The 15,305-nt window shown below is 54.3% G+C and overlaps 1 protein-coding gene across 4 annotated transcripts in view; it reads left to right on the top strand.

Annotated features, from left to right (window-relative positions):
- The first annotated feature begins 2,162 nt into the window (after positions 1–2,162).
- The window catches only part of PAK4 (p21 (RAC1) activated kinase 4), a 53,455-nt gene continuing 40,312 nt past the window's right edge, over positions 2,163–15,305 (top strand). The window contains exon 1 of one of the 4 annotated variants that reach the window (XM_055250539.2): positions 2,163–2,355. The gene's annotated coding sequence lies outside the window, so the exon portion shown is untranslated. The remainder of the gene's footprint in view (positions 2,356–15,305) is intronic. The other 3 variants (XM_063621188.1, XM_055250543.2, XM_055250544.2) reach the window with 3 other exon arrangements.

Genomic DNA, 15,305 nt, shown 5'->3' with positions numbered 1-15,305 from the left:
CCAACATGGGGAAGCCCCGTCTCTACTAAAAATACAAAAATTAGCCGGGCATGGTGACAGGTGCCCAGGAGTCATTTGAACTCCGGAGGCAGAGGTTGCAGTGAGCCAGGATCATGCTACTGCACTCCAGCCTGGGTGACAAAGTGAGATTCTGTCGAAAGGAAGAGGAAAGAAAGAAAGAAAGAAAGAAGAAAGGAAGGAAAGAAAAAAGAAAGAAAGAAAGAAAGAAAGAAAGAAAGAAAGAAAGAAAGAAAGAAAGAAAGAAAAGGAAAGGACGAAAGAAAGAAAGAAAGAAAGAAAAGAAAGAAAGAAAGAAAGAAAGAAAGAAAGAAAGAAAGAAAGAAAGAAAGAAAGAAAGAAAAAGAAAATTAGCTGGTGTGGTGGCTTATGCCTATAGTCCCAGCTACTTGAGAGGCTAGGTTGAAAGGATCACTTGAGCCCAGGAGTTTCAGACTGCAACCCCGCCTGGGCGACAGAGTAAGACCCCTATCTAAAAAAAAAAAAAAAAAAAAAAAAGAACGAACGAACAAATAAAAAGAAAAAAGGCAGGTAAACATAAAGAAAAATTAACTTATCATTCAATCATTCATTCATTGTTGCCACCAACATTAATAGAAATTAATTAAATAATTAAATGCCTACTATGTGGTTGTTCCAGGGCAGAGGAGAAGCACCAAACATTTAAGAGTATCTCTGAAGGGGTGGAATTACCACTCATTCAAACATCCCTTCCACCAATGTTTACTGAGCACCTAAATGCCAACAGTGCCAGGGCGCTGGGAATGCAGCAGTGAACAAAGACAGAAATCCATGTTGTCATGGGGTTGACATTCCAGCAGAGGAGACAACCAACAAGCAATAACTACAATTAGCAATGAGAAATAAGAACAAAGCAGAGTTTGGTAGTATGTGAGAGGGATGTTTGCTGCTTTCCTTAGGTTGAGAGAGGGAATTAGTTCACAGAGCAAGTGACATCTGTGTAAAGCCCTGAAAACAGGGAGGGAGAGATAAGGATACCTGGGGGAAGAGTATGTTCCAGGCAGAGGAACAGCCAATGCAAAGACTGTGAGGTGAGAGTGCACCTGACAGAGTTCAGGAACAGCATGAAGCCTGGAGTCCAGTGAATAAGATTGAGGGGGAGAGATGTCTGGCTGGGCGCGGTGGCTCACGCCTGCAATCCCAGCACTTTGGGAGGGGGAGGCGGGAGTATAGCTTGAGCCCAGGAGTTCGAGACCAGCCTGGCCAACACAGCAAAACTCTCTCTTTAAAAAATAAAAGAAAAAGCCCAGCTTGGTGGCTCACGCGTGTAATCCCAGCACTCTGGGAGGCCGAGGCGGGTAGATCACCTGAGGTCAGGAGTTCGAGACCAGCCTGGCCAACATGGTGAAACGCTGTCTCTACTAAAAATACAAAAAATTAGCTGGGTGTGGTGGTGGACACCTGTAATTCCAGCTACTCAGGAGGCTGAGGCAGGAGAATCTCTTGAACCCGGGAGGCGGAGGTTGCAGTGAGCTGAGATCGCGCCATTGCACTCCAACCTGGGCAACAAGAGCGAAACTCCGTCTCAAGACAAATAGATAAGTAAAAATAAAATAAAATAATTTTAAAAAGAGGATATCTGCTGTTTGTTTCCAATATTTTGACTGATTACTTTGTAAAAACTTATTTAAAAATTGAAGATCAAACGGTCTCAGGTTCCCAGGCTCAGACAGACCAGCGTTCAAAACTCATTATCTTCTTTCTATGATGCTAAGCCAGCTATTTCACCCTCTGAATCTCAGTTTCTTTATCTGTAAAATGGGTATTAATGATATTATACCACAGGGTTGTATATGCAGCGAGACAATGCAAGTAAAGCACTTATCCAGGTGCCTGGCTCCTAGTAAGTGCTTAAGAACTGTTTCTGCCCATTAACTCATTACTCTCTCCCAGCCCCTAACTCCTGGGGGGAAGTTGGAAAATCGGTATCACACGAAAACAGTCATTTCCCCTTTAAGGACTTCAGTGGGCCGGGAGCCAGCCTTCCCGCACCTTTTCCAAAATTTCCAATCCCCGCTTGGCATTTTCTGCCCGAAGGTCTCCGATTGGACGCTCTGTACCAATCGGAGGCTGGAGCGGGGCCCTGAGAGGCGCCCGACTCCGCCCCCGCGCTGGCCCTGCCCACTGCCCGGTCAGCCTCGTTGCTATGGGGACTGGTGGGCGGTGAGGGGGGGAAAGCCCCGGATGTTCGTTGGGGATTCAACATGGCGGCGGCAATAGCCGCGGTGGCGGCAGTGCAAGAGAGCTGAGAGAGGCGCGAGGGCGCGGAGTTCCAGGCCGAGCAGCTAGGCTGCGAGCGACTGCGGCGCCGAGCCGGTAGGATAAGGGGTCCGGCCAGGGGCTTGCAGTGGGCCGGGCGCTGGCGGCGGGACGGCGTTTCCGCGAGGAGGGGGGCGGGGCCGCCGGGGTCAAAGGTCACTGGTGGAGGGAAGGGTCGCGTCCGAGGGGTCGGGGGTTAACGCAGACTGGAGGGAGGTGTAGTGGAGGTCGGAGATCAAACCAGCGAAGGGGGCGTGGCGAAGGGGTGTGCAAAGTTTGAAGTTCGAAGTGGGGGCGCGTTCGAGGGGATCTGGGCGAGTCTCAAAAAAGGCAGGGTCAAAGTTAATAATTTGAGGGAAGGCTGCCCCCATGAGGATCAGAGGTCACAGCCCCAGGGGCGCCAGGTTGGAGGTTTAAAGCTGCCCCCAGCGGAGCAGATGAATGAGTTTTAGGTTCGGGGGCGTCTTTTAGGGGTTCAAAGCTGGGGCGTGCCTAGAAGGTGCAAAGGTGAGAATCTGACGGCGGGGCAGCTGTTTCCCAGAGTCAAAAATTAAAACCCAAGGAGGGCGTATTGCAGGGGACGGGGGGGCGGGGCATCCAGGGGCGGGGTCAGAGATGCTTCCTGGTGACAGGAGAAGGGGGAGCCCTCCCACTAATAATAATAATGGCAAACACTCATGAAACACTATGGGCTAGACCCTCTTTTTAACGCTTTACTTGTATTAGCTTATTCAGTCCTCACTATAGTCTTAGGGGGTCTTAACCTGGTATTAAGAGGTTAAGTCATTTGCACAAGGTCACCCGATGCATAAGTTGTGCGCTGGGATTCTAACTCTGGAGTTCTGGCCCAGAGCCCTGCTCTGGCCGACCGCCTCTCAAATCATCATAATGTCGGTTAATGTTTAATGAGGGCTCACACTGTGCTCCACGCCTTGTGTGCCCGGTCGTATTTCACTCCTGCTGCAATCTTGTGAATTGAGTGCTTAAGATGAACCTACTTTACAGACGGGAAAAATGAGGCTCAGAAGCTTCTGCTGAAGGCAGAGTTAGAATCGAAGCTGGGCCTGGGTGATTCCAGGGCTCCTGCCCCTGGTCGCCACATTGTCTGGTGCCAGCCATTAGGTCTCTCCTGGAAGCAGGGGGCTGGGCAGGGCTGGGCCACTCCCTGGGCGGATCGGATTGTCTGCTTGGTTTCCTTGGAAGGGTGTGATCTGGCAGGGAAGATTCCTGTGAGCCTATGGGAGTAGGGTGCTTGTGGGTGGTCTGGAGTCCGAGCAAGGGAGTCCGACAGGGCTTCTGACTGGGGAGAGTGTCCCTGAGTGGTACCCCGGGCAGAGCGGGGTGTTCACTGTTCTTAAAACCCTAAACTCTCACTGTGGTCCTCAGTCACTCCCACCTCACTTCCTATGGCTCTGCCCATTTCTTCCCAGCCCGTTTGCTGTTCTCCAACTCCAGGCCCATGTCTCCCGCCCAGTCTTTGACCTTCCTGTTCCTTCTGCTGGGAATGCTTTCCCCACCCTGCCCTCTCTCACTGACAGGTGGCTCACTCTCAGCTGGCCCGGGACCACCCTGGCTCGCACTTGCTGCAGGCTCTTGTTACCTCATCTGCCCAGCCCTTACCTCCCTCCTTACCTTAATTATTAGGGTGCATGGCGGAATTGCTCTGTGGGGTTCCTTGCCTTGGTCCCCACTGAAGCCCTGCCTGGCCTGCAGAGGATGTGATATTGCTGGGGGTTGACTGTTGGGCACTATGCCGGGTGCTGGGAGTATGGCAGGGGACGAGATCCACAGAGCCCCTAGCCTCAGAGGGCACTCAGTTCCCTGGTGGGAGCAGAGTGGAACCAGCCCCCAAGCCAGTGACACAAGGCTGCGTCTCTACAAACGGTGATGTGGCTTGCGAGGGCATCTTCAGAGAGCCGGGAGAGTGCCCCTACCCTGGGCTGAAGCCTGAGTCCCTTTCTCCTGGGAAGGCTCTGAAGGATGGGGAGGAGGGCTGGGAATGGGCTCACCAGGCAGGAGGCTCTGGCGTGAGTGGAGTGCAGAAGCCCTGGCATGAGTGGAGGTCAGGACTCGGGTGCACAGTTGGGGATCTGGGGCAACACATAGCCTGTGCAGGTTCAGGGTGAGACCCTGAGGGGACTCAGCCTGGGAGGGACAGTGGGAGCAGGGGAGGGCTGAGGAGTACCTGTATGTGTGGAGCTGTGTGAGGCCGTGATGGAGCGTGGTTCAGAAAGCAGTGCTGGGCCAGGGATGCCTGGTACACACCCCTCTCCATCACTCACAGCATGTGAGGACCTCCATTTCTACTTCTGCAAGATGGGCATAGCGTTAGCGCTGCCTCGTAGGATTGCTGTGAGGATGCAGGCTAGAGAGCCTTGGCGCAAGGCCCCGCATACAGTAGTTGCTGTGTAAGCATTAGTCTTGCTGCTGCTGCCGCTGCCACCCCACCGCTGCCTGGGGAGGGCCTCAGAGACGGTGGAGGCCCTCGCTGCACCTGCCTCCTGGCTTTCTCTGGCAGCCACCCCATCTCCACCTGGCTCTGGCAGGGTCAGGGAGCCGGCACACTGCCAGGCAGCCCTCTGAGGCTGGCCCAGCCTCCCGGCCTTGCAGTGCCAGCTCACTCAGTGTCTCAGGGTTTGGCACAGATAAAGAAGGATAGGGTTTGGGCATTGGAGACCCATATTCAGGTCCCTCCCTTGTCACTTACCAGCCATGGGACCTTGGACAAATGATTTCTTATTTGCCACTTTTATTCCTTCAACACACGTTCGGCTAGGGGAAAAAGCAGGGCTTTCAGTATAATGAAACACTCATGCATCCAGCCATCGTCTGGCCTGGGACAGAACACACCATGATGCAGTTAGAGGCCAAGGGTCTCCTCCTCACCCCACTTCCTCCCTCCCTTCCAGGGGCAGCCTCTGTCCTGGGTGTGGCAGTCACCATTCCTCTGCAGCCTTTCATACTTTTACTGCCCTTGGATGTATTCGCCAACAGTAGAGCAACAGCTCTTGCTCCTGGCTGCACATTGGAACCCCCTGGGGAGCTTTGAAAAGATGCTTTGGCCCAGGCCCGCCATGGAAATTCTGCTTCCGACTTACTTGGTCTGGGCTGGGGCTTGCCTCAGGCTTTTGGAAGCTCGCTGGGCAGTTCTTATGGCCAGCAGGGGCTGACCACCGTTGTTTCACAGTTCAGCTAAATGGTGTCACCATAAACATGCCTTTCTGCAAGTTGCTGTTTTTGTTCAACATTATAGGTATATTTGAGATGGGATCTTGCTATGTTGCCTAGACTGGACTCTTAACTCCTGGGCTCAAGCTATCCTCCCACCTCAGCCTCTGGAGTAGTTGGGATTACAGGCGCACACACCTGCACCCCGCCTTGAGCTGAGCGTTGGAGTCTGGATCTCTCTCCGTGGGGATGTGTGTAGGTCTGGGACAGGCCATTTGTTTTTCCTGTTGGTATTTCTTTTTGTGATCATGTCACACAGGAGTTGCCTGTTCACCTGTTGATGGCCACTGAGGTGGTCCGTTGGGGCTGTAACAGTGTGGTGATGGGCCTTCTGGAACGCGTGTTCCTGTAGACCATGGCCAGAGTCTCTCCGGCATATGCCTAGTAGCGGAAAAGCTGGAGCTCCCCACTTTCCTAGCAGTTGCCAAGTCGCGCCCCCAGTGGCTGGACCACTGTGCTCCCCAGCAGGCTCCGGGGCTCCCCTCATTCCAAGTCCTGCTTTGGGCAGCTTTGTGGCCCTCGCTGAAACGATTTCCTCGGCTGTGAGATGGGAGGTTTATGGGCCCACCCACCCACCAGGCTGGTTGGAAACAGATGGGGAGATGGTTCGCACAACTGCCTTAGCTGGGACCTCATCCCCATTGAGTCCCTACACCCAGAGAAGGCAGGATGGAAGGGCTTTCACCTTTACCCCCTTGGGCATCCAGGACGGTGACTGTAGCTTTGCCCCAACTGCCCTTGGGGGCAGGTGCCAGGGGTGACAGCTAGGAAAGAGAACTATACTGATTTGAACCTCTCAGGAGGGAGGCAGGGAGGACGGAGGTGAAAGTTGGAGGATGGGTGAGGCCGTGTAACATTCTTTCTGTGTATCTGACTGTTGGTCCCAGTGGTAACCAACACAGCCCAGCTGTACCCTTATAGATTATAGTACAATGAAGGAGACAGACCTGCTGTCCCCAGACAGTGACAGGCCAGAGAGGCCAGGGCCGTGAAGGAGAGGCCTAGGCGAGGGTCAGGGTGGGATGTGGGGGGGACCCAGGCAGAAGGGTCAGGGCGGGATGGCAGGGAGATCCAGGCAGAGGGGTCAGGGTGGGGTGGTGGGACCCAGGCAGAGGGGTCAGGGTGGGATGGGGGCGGGGACCCAGGCAGAAGGGTCAGCGTGGGATGTGGGGGGGCCCAGGCAGAAGGGTCAGGGCGGGATGGCGGGGGGACCCAGGCAGAGGGGTCATGGCGGGATGGGGGTGGGGACCCAGGCAGAGGGGTCAGGGTGGGATTAGGGGGAACCCAGGCAGAGTGGTCAGAGAAGGATGGGGAAACCCAGGCAGAGGGGTCAGGGCGGGATGGGGAAACCCAGGCAGAGGGGTTGGGGCTGATGGTGCGGAGGGGCACAGAGAGGAATTGGGACTGGGATGGAGGCGCAGGGACCGTTGGAAGCCGGGGGAGGCATGTGACCCAGCGTGGGGAGTTGAGGAGGGCTTTCTGGATAACATGACATCTGACTGATGAGAAAATATGAGCGAAGCTGGAAGGAGGTGGAAAGAATGTAACAGGTCGTGGGTACAGAAGTGCCAAGGCCCTGAGGTTGGAATGACCTCGGGATGGTCGAGGGTCATCAGATAGGCTGGTGTAGGCTACCCCGTGCACCCTGACTATGTGGTAGCCTTGCTCTGCAAAGAGCAGTTAAAGAAATACATAAAATACAAAATAAATAAATAAAAAAGCAAAAAAAAGAAGCCGGTGTGGCTGAGCAGGGGGTGGGGTCAGAGGCTTGGAGGCTGTGTCGGATACAGCAGGGCCTAGCAGAGCCAGGTGGGGTGTGTGGATTCCATTCTGTGCATAATGGGAAGTCATCAGAGGCTTTAGCGACATCTGGTTTTCCTTTTATAAAGATTGCTCAGGCTGCTGTGTGGGGGACAGATTGCAGGGGGTGGCGACAGGGAGGCTGTGGGGAGGCTGCTGTGACAGTCCAAGCAGAAGAGGGTGAAGAGGACGAGGGGACAGTGATGGAGGAGCGTCCTCGTGCCAGCCGAGGTCATCAGCGCTTTACCCCTGTCTCCTCACTTCATCTTCACAGCAACCTGTGAAGTAGGTGCTAGTATCATCCTCACTCTAGAGATGAGAAAGGAGGCCCAGAGAGGTACGGGACTTGCCTAAGGTCACACAGCAGGCAGTGACAGAGGTAGGATTGAACCCCAGGCCTTGGGGCTTCAGTGTCACTGCTTCCTGGGGCTTCCCTCCGGTGATTTGGAACTGGCTTGGACAAGACGGGCCTGATTCCTGTTTGGTTGGTTCTTAACCCAGGCTCCTTTGCTGACAGAAGCTCCGTGGAGACCTGTTCCCCCTGGGTAGTTTCTGGGCGCTGGGCCCCTACCTCCCTCAGGGCCTCCCTTTCCTTTCTCATCTACTCCTCGTCCCACTGGCTCATGGTGAGCCAGACTTCCTAGCCAGACACCGGTCGGGGTGTCCCCAGCAGCTGTTTCTCCCATCACCGAGCCCAGCCCCGCGCATGCTGCCAGCAGGAAGCAGCCTCCTTCCAAGTCACGGCCAGGGAAGTGGGACCCTTCCCGCCTAGTCACCCATCCGGGGCCAAGGCTTCTTGTCTGCCAGACGCCTGGGCTCACAGGAAGGTTGGGGGGGCCAAGGAGGGTGAGAAGCGGAACACTCTCCCATCCCAGGGGAGCCAGCTCTGGCAGATGCGACAGAAGCCACCGCTCACTGAAGCCTGTCTCCTGGGGCCCTCCGGTCCTGCCCTGACCTTCCCCAGGCTGGGAGGCCATCTGCTGCCTTCCCGAGGGGCAGTGGAACTTCCCTGCCAGGGCTGCTCAGTCCACACACATCCCTTAGCCTTTCCCACTAGCTGGGAGCCCCTGGGGAAGAGACAGAACTTTCCTGGGCCTCTGATTCCTCACCTGTTACAGGGGGTATTGGTGGCCACCTCTCAGGGCTGTGGGAGGGTGGAAGATCATGTGTGTGCGTCGTGCTTAGCCTGATGCTCGGCACACAGTAAGCGCTTGGTAAATGTTGAACTTGGTGCTTTTGACGGTTTCCGTCCCTTGCACCCTGTCCCCCTCTGGGTTCTCATCCCGTAGTGAGCTCTAATAACCCCAGCCCCCGGGGTCCCAGTTCCGCGTGCCAGGCACGCGTGTGCTGTGAGTCTGTGAGCATGGTCATGTGGCTGTACCCAGAGCCCCGAGGAGGAGGTGTTATTAACCTCATTGCTCTTCTCCCGTGTTGTAATTTTCAGAAAGCACGTTTTTCCTCCATGCGCATGCATTACCTATTCCCCTAAATAATCACTGAAAAACTGCACACAGCACAAAAGGATGTACAAGGACGAGCAAATCTCTTTCCCACCTGCCTGCCAGGCCCTTCCCAGAGATAGCATCATCACCCCCGGTTTCTTTTCTTTCTTTCTTGAAATATTTGTTCCCCTAAGTGCTCGCCCCTCCCTTTTGTTTTTACCCAAATGGAGCGGACTTCCCATGTTTATATTCTGTCCTGTGCTTTGCGTTTCCCACTCCGAAGCTCGCTGTCAGGACAAAGTGCCGCCTGAAGTGTCCCAAGCACACGCATGCCCCCACGGACAGCACAGCCGTTCTGTGCTGATGGCCATCAGGCCGTTCCCGTCTTTCCGTGCTGTGAACAGAGCTGTGCCTGCCTCAGTGTGGCTGTGCGCACGTCTCTAGGTGGGAGTCTGAGCTTGTGGCCTCGTGGTCTGAGAAGGCGCCCCGTTAGCTTTGCTGGTAGTGTTTCACCCTGCTGGGGAGGTTGTCCGGCTCACACTCCCACCCCCCAGTGTCTGATGACACCGGGATTTCCTCACTCCCTTGCTGGAATAGACGGGTGTCACCTGACATTCTCACCTTTGCCAGTCCGATAGGTGACAAACAGTCCCATCGTGGTTCTGATGTTAATCAGAGCAAAGTGGGACAGCTTTGTGTTGTTGAAAGCCATCTTGAGCTTCCTTTTCTTGGAGCTGTCTATTCCTGATCATTTTACTTTCTCTGAGAAGGGGAAACTGAGGCACAGGCCAGCAATCCCACAGCAAATACGTGGCAGATGTGGCACTCAAACCTTGGCTCCATTCTGGAGCTCCTAACGCATCTGACACAGAAGAGGTCAAGGGCTTGGCCTCCAGAGCCAGCTTTGTCTCTTACTAGCTGTGTGACCCCAGACAAGTCACATCACCTCTCTGTGCCCGGGTGTCCTCATCTGTAAAATGAGGGTGCTAATGATACCTACTCTTAGAGTTGTTTTGAGGATATAAATGTATATTCGGCAGGCAAAATGTATAGTAAGTGCTCACAGACTGTTAGCTGTGTTACTAATAGTTGTATTATTGATATTATAGCTATGTCACCAATAGCCGTGCTATTAATATGAGCAGGCACTGTTTGAGTGCTTTCTGTGAACTAACCTACTGGACCCTCCCATCAACTCCAAGACACACGTGTTCTTATGATCTCCCTTTTCTAGGGAGGAGACTGAGAGCCTGGGGGACCTGCCCCCAGTCACAGAGCAAGAGGAACTGGGATTTGGATGCTGGAGGCCTGGCTCCTAATCACTGTGGCCGCTTCCCTTGCCACCCGCTTCCCTTGCCACCCGGGGCTAAGCCCGAGGGTTACAAAGCTCTCCCTCCTGCTTCCCCCGCCCCCCTTCTGCTGTCTGCATTCCAGGCAGGCTGCCCAGGAGCGTTCGAGCAGACACCTTGAGGAGTGGGAGCACCGGGTGGGCGGGGTCCTCACCTAGAGACCTCCCCTCCCGGGCCCTCCCTGCTCCTGCCACCTGTCCTGGGAACTCCTGATAAAGTGGCATTGTGCAGCGGTTTCGAGTTCACTTCCCAGCCCGGTTTTGCCACTCCCACGCTTCACTCCCAGAGGCGGAAGGCTGCCGGCCTTCCTGGGCTGAGTGAGGTGCCAGCCCCCCTCCCCTTCCCTTCCCTCCCTCACTGCACCCACAGTCAGCGGTCAGCACTGGGCGTGGGGAGAAAGTAGGACCCTGCAGGCCACTGGCCCCTCCACTGACCCGTCCGCAGGTGAAGACCCCTCCCTGCCCTCCCCTCAGGAGGCCCCTGTCGTTCTCTCCCGAGGAACCCTCCTTCCTGCCACCCACAGTGTCCTCCACAGTTCTGTCGTCCCTTCCCCACAAATCTTCCACTGCAGCCCGGCCCCACGTTATTTGACTCTGAAATGCTGTATATATACACAGTGCTTCTAACACCACTGATTTTAAAAAACCTTTAAGAATTGTCAATTATAATACGCCCACAGAAAAGTGCATAAAATGCACAGGTGAGTTTAGCAAAGAATTACAAAGTGAACAGCGCTTCCCCACCACCTTGGTAAAGACAGAACACAACCTCCCAAAAGCCGCGCGCCCATAACCCCTGTCCATCACGACCACAGTCGTGAGCGCTCTCCTGACCTTGGTGGTCACTGTGTCCTTGCTTTCCCTGATAGTTTTTACCATGAGGTATGCATCTGTGAATTACAGAATGTCATCTTGCCTGCTTTTGAACTTGACATAAATGGAATCTTCCAGTATGTCCTTGTCTGTGCTTTCTTTCGCCCTTAGGCCTGTGAGATCCATCTATGTGCTGAGTGTGTCTGTAGTCATTCGTCTTTTTGCTGTATAATATTCTTTTTTTTTCTTTGACACGGAGTCTCGCTCTGTCGCCCAGGCTGGAGTACAGTGGTGCAATCTTGGTGCACTGCAGCCTCTGCCTCCTGGGTTCAAGCGATTCACCTGCCTCAGCCTCCCGAGTAACTGGGATTACAGGCGTACACCGCAATGCCTGGCTAATTTTTTTTTTTTAATTTGTAGTAGAGAGGGGGTTTCACCATGTTGTCCAGGCGAGTCTTGAACTCCTGACCTTAGGTGATTCACCCACCTCAGCTTCCCAAAGTGCCGGGATTACAGGCGTGAGCCACCGTGCCCAGCCCGTATAATACTGTGTTTCTCCATCTCCTGCTGTGCTGGTGCAAGCCATCTCTTTGTAGCATCTCCTGGGGTGCCGGTGCCTGCGTTTCTTCAGGGAACATACTCAGGGGTGCATAGCCCAGGGCAGAGGGTAGGGTAGCTTCGGATTTAGTGGGCGCTGTGACACAGCCTCCCAAGGTGGTCCAATCTGTGTATCCTCCTAGCCGTGGTGACTAAGGATCTTAGTTGCTCCACCTCCTCGCCAACATTTGGTACTGTCAGACTTTTTGGTTGACCTTGGAACATTTTTATTCTTTTTTCCTGCAAAAGTAACACCACCGGTTATCATCGGGCTGAGCCCCTTGTGTTATTTTCTCCTCCCCTTGCTCCTGTCCATTCCGACTCTCACCCATTTTTTTTTTTTTTTTTGAGATGGAGCCTTGCTCTGTCACCAAGGCTGGAGTGCAGCAGCGCAATCTTGGCTCACGGCAAACTCCACCTCCCAGATCCAAGTGATTCTCCTCCCTCAACCCCTCAAGTAGCTGGGATTACAGGCATGTGCCACCACGCCTGGCTAATTTTGTGTTTTTAGTAGAGACAGGGTTTTACCATGTTGGCCAGGCGGGTCTCAAACTCCTGACTTCAAGGGATCCACCTGCCTCAGCCTCCCAAAGTGCTGGGATTACAGGCGTGAGCCACCGCGCCCTGCCCAAGCATGTATTCTTTGACCAGCTTTGTGCTGGGGCCCAGCGACCGAAGGGTGAACCCAAACAACAGGCAGCTCTCCCCGAGCTCAGTCTGGTGGGAACACAGACCTCCACCACAGAGCGACAGAAAGATAAGCCGGGCTGGAGGCTCCCAGCCCCCATCTTCCCACAGTGACCCCATTTTGGGAACAGGAACCCCCATCCCTTGTCTTGTTTCAGGATTAGGCTTCTCCAAATCTGGCACCCTGTCACCTTGACTCCTGTCTTGCCCCCACCCCCCCGTCACATCCAAAGTGTCTGGAAAAACCTGTCACTCTACGCGAGAATGTAACCTGGTGCTGCGGGCTCCTCTTCCTCGTCACTCCCCTTCCTCGTCATCCCTCTTCTTCGTCACCCATCTTCCTCGTCACCCCTCTTCCTCATCACCCCCCTTCCTCATCATCCCCCTTCCTCATTACCCCCCCGTCCTTGTTACCCTCCTTCCTCGTCGCCCCCTAGTTCAAGCCACCCTCATCTCCCTCCTGGACCATTGAGGCGTGCTCCCTGCTCCCTCCTCCCCCACTGTCCCCACAGTTGTCCCCACACAGCCAGAGGTAGCCGTGCACACCTGGTCAGGGCGGGAACCTTCCCTTGGCTCCACCTCTCCCAGGAGAGAAGCTTGCAAGGTCCCAGGCGACCTGGCCACTTTCCTGCCTGCCCCGCTTCCCTCCTCTCCTGCCGCCATTCCTGGAACATTCCAGGCGGGTCCTACCCCAGGGCCTTTGTTCTTGCTGCCCCCTGGGCAGGCAGCACCCTCCTTCCCTCCGTTCAGGCAGCCTCTGGTGACAGTGGCCCCCTTGGGGAGATGTTTCTTCCCTGACCATGGGTCCCCAAGAGCAGCCCCTGTCACCCTCCCTCTAGCACCTTCTCCCGGTAACACTCATGGTGGTTACTTACATTATGATGTGTGGGTCTGTTGGTTTGTCTCCTGGCATAACGTAGCCTCAGGGTATGGGGGTAGGGGTAGAACCACAGGGCCTTGCTCTGCCCCTTGCTGTGTTCTCAGGGATTGGGGTGTGGTGGTCTCTCAGTAAATGCTGGTTGACTGACTGACTGAACTGTAGTAAGCTGGGCTGCCAGAGCGTCTAATGGGGACCCGCCCTGGGTGGGGCACACCGGGAAGGTTTTCCTGAGGAGGAAATGCCACTTGAAGGATGAACTTGGCCTGGGCTAAGGGAGGAGGCTGAGGCAGCTGCCATTGCAAAGGTCTCCGGGCAGAGGAGTGCAGGGGGCCTTTGAAGAATTGAAGGAAGACAGGTAGGTCGGTTCTTGGGTTGGTCTGGATTCCAGTCTTGACAGCCGCTTGGGCCTCTCTCTGCCTCAGCGTCTTCCTCTCTAGAAGGTGGCTGCTTCAGGTGTTCCTGGACATTCCTGAAGTTGTGCTCCTAACACACTTATCCTGGTGCCTGACACATAAATATAAATGTGATTGTTTATTTTTTTCCAACAAATTTGGAGTGCTGACCCATGTGGCCTCCAGGGATGCGGTGGTGGATAAACAGACACAGTTGCCACTCGTTTGGAGCCTGGCCTCTGGAGCCATCTGGGGCACCCCTGCTTGGAGGCAGAAGGCCTAGTGTGACCTTGGGCCCGGAGAGTCCTTATTCTAGATCCGGGAAGCTCTTCAGGGTGACGAATTGGAAAGACGAATGGAGGGTTTGTGCGTGCCGGCCCTGTGCCCCGGCTAATGCTCCCACTCTGCTGCCTGGGCCTCCCTGAAATCCCAGGAGGTAGTTGCACCCGTGTGACCCATTTCACAGATTAGGAGGTGAGAGGGGCACCAATGCTAAGTCCTTCACCCATTTTGCAAACTAGAGTAGATCTGGTGGTGTCTCCTCTGTGGTCTGATGTGTTTTTCTGGTAGCCAGTCAGGTGTGGCAGCTTTCAGTTTGTTCTTCTAGACTCCTTTGAAGGAAGGGCCAGTTCAGGTCACTTTCCTTTTTTTTTTTTTTGAGAGAGAGTCTCGCTCTGTCGCCCAGGCTGGAGTGCAGTGGTGCGATCTTGGTTCACTACAACCTCTGCCTGCCGGGTTCAAGCAATTCTCCTGCCTTAGCCTCCTGAGTAGCTGGGACTACAGGTGTATGCCACCATGCCTGGCTAATTTTTTGTATTTTTAGTAGAGACGGGGCTTCACCGTGTTAGCCAGGATGGTCTTGATCTCCTGACCTTGTGATCCGCCCACCTTGGCCTCCCAAAGTGCTGGGATTACAGGCGTGAGCCACTGTGCCTGGTGTCTTAGCCATTCCCGACTTTTGTTTTTGTTTTTGTTTTTTTTGAGACAAGAGTCTTGCTCTGTCACCCAGTCTGGAGTGCAGTGGTGCAAGATTGGCTCACTGCAGCCTCCGCCTCCTGGGTTCAAGCAATTCTCTTGCCTCAGCCTCAGTAGCTGGGACTGCAGGTGCACGCCACCATGCTGGGCTAATGGGCTAATTTTTTTTATTTTTAGTAGAGATGGGGTTTCACCATGTTGGCCGTCCTGTTCTCAAACTTTTTTTTTTTTTTTTGTATTTTTGTAGAGATGGGATTTCACCATGTTGCCCAGGCTGGTCTCAAACTCCTGAGCTCAAGCCAGCTGCCTGCCTCAGCCTCCCAAAGTGCTGGGATTACAGGCGTGAGCCACTGTAATGGGCGTCCAGCCCATTCTTGACTTTTTGTAATTTCCTTTAAATATTAGACAAGCATATTGTCAGTGTGTGTATGTGTGCTCGTGCGCACACACCCAACACTGAGTCTCCCAATCCATGAACGTGGTATGTCTCTCCATTTGTTTATGTCTTCTCATTCATACTTTTCCAGCCGAGGCCTTGCCCGCCTCTTGTGGGGTTTTTCCTGGGGTAGTTCATGATGTGGCAGGGAGTCTGTGCCCTCCACTCCCACAAGATGCCTTGTACCCTAGGTTTAGCCTTGCTGGCTGAGGACCTCACGGCTGTGGCAGGAGGCCACTTCTCCCATTCTCTGCTTCTTCCCTGGCACCGCCCCTGGACCCTGGCGGAGGGTGGGCAGGGCGCCCAGAAAGGAGGCTGTAATTTTCCTGAACGATTTCAAGGGCTAATTAAAGGTTTGCCTTGACTAATCAGCTTATGGTTTAATTATTAGGGAACAGGCTCTGGGATG

Source organism: Symphalangus syndactylus, chromosome 17, assembly GCF_028878055.3.
Source record: "Symphalangus syndactylus isolate Jambi chromosome 17, NHGRI_mSymSyn1-v2.1_pri, whole genome shotgun sequence".
NCBI classification, from domain to species: domain Eukaryota; kingdom Metazoa; phylum Chordata; class Mammalia; order Primates; family Hylobatidae; genus Symphalangus; species Symphalangus syndactylus.
The sequence above is the reverse complement of the archived record's forward strand: the minus strand, read 5'-3'. Positions and strand labels throughout refer to the sequence as shown.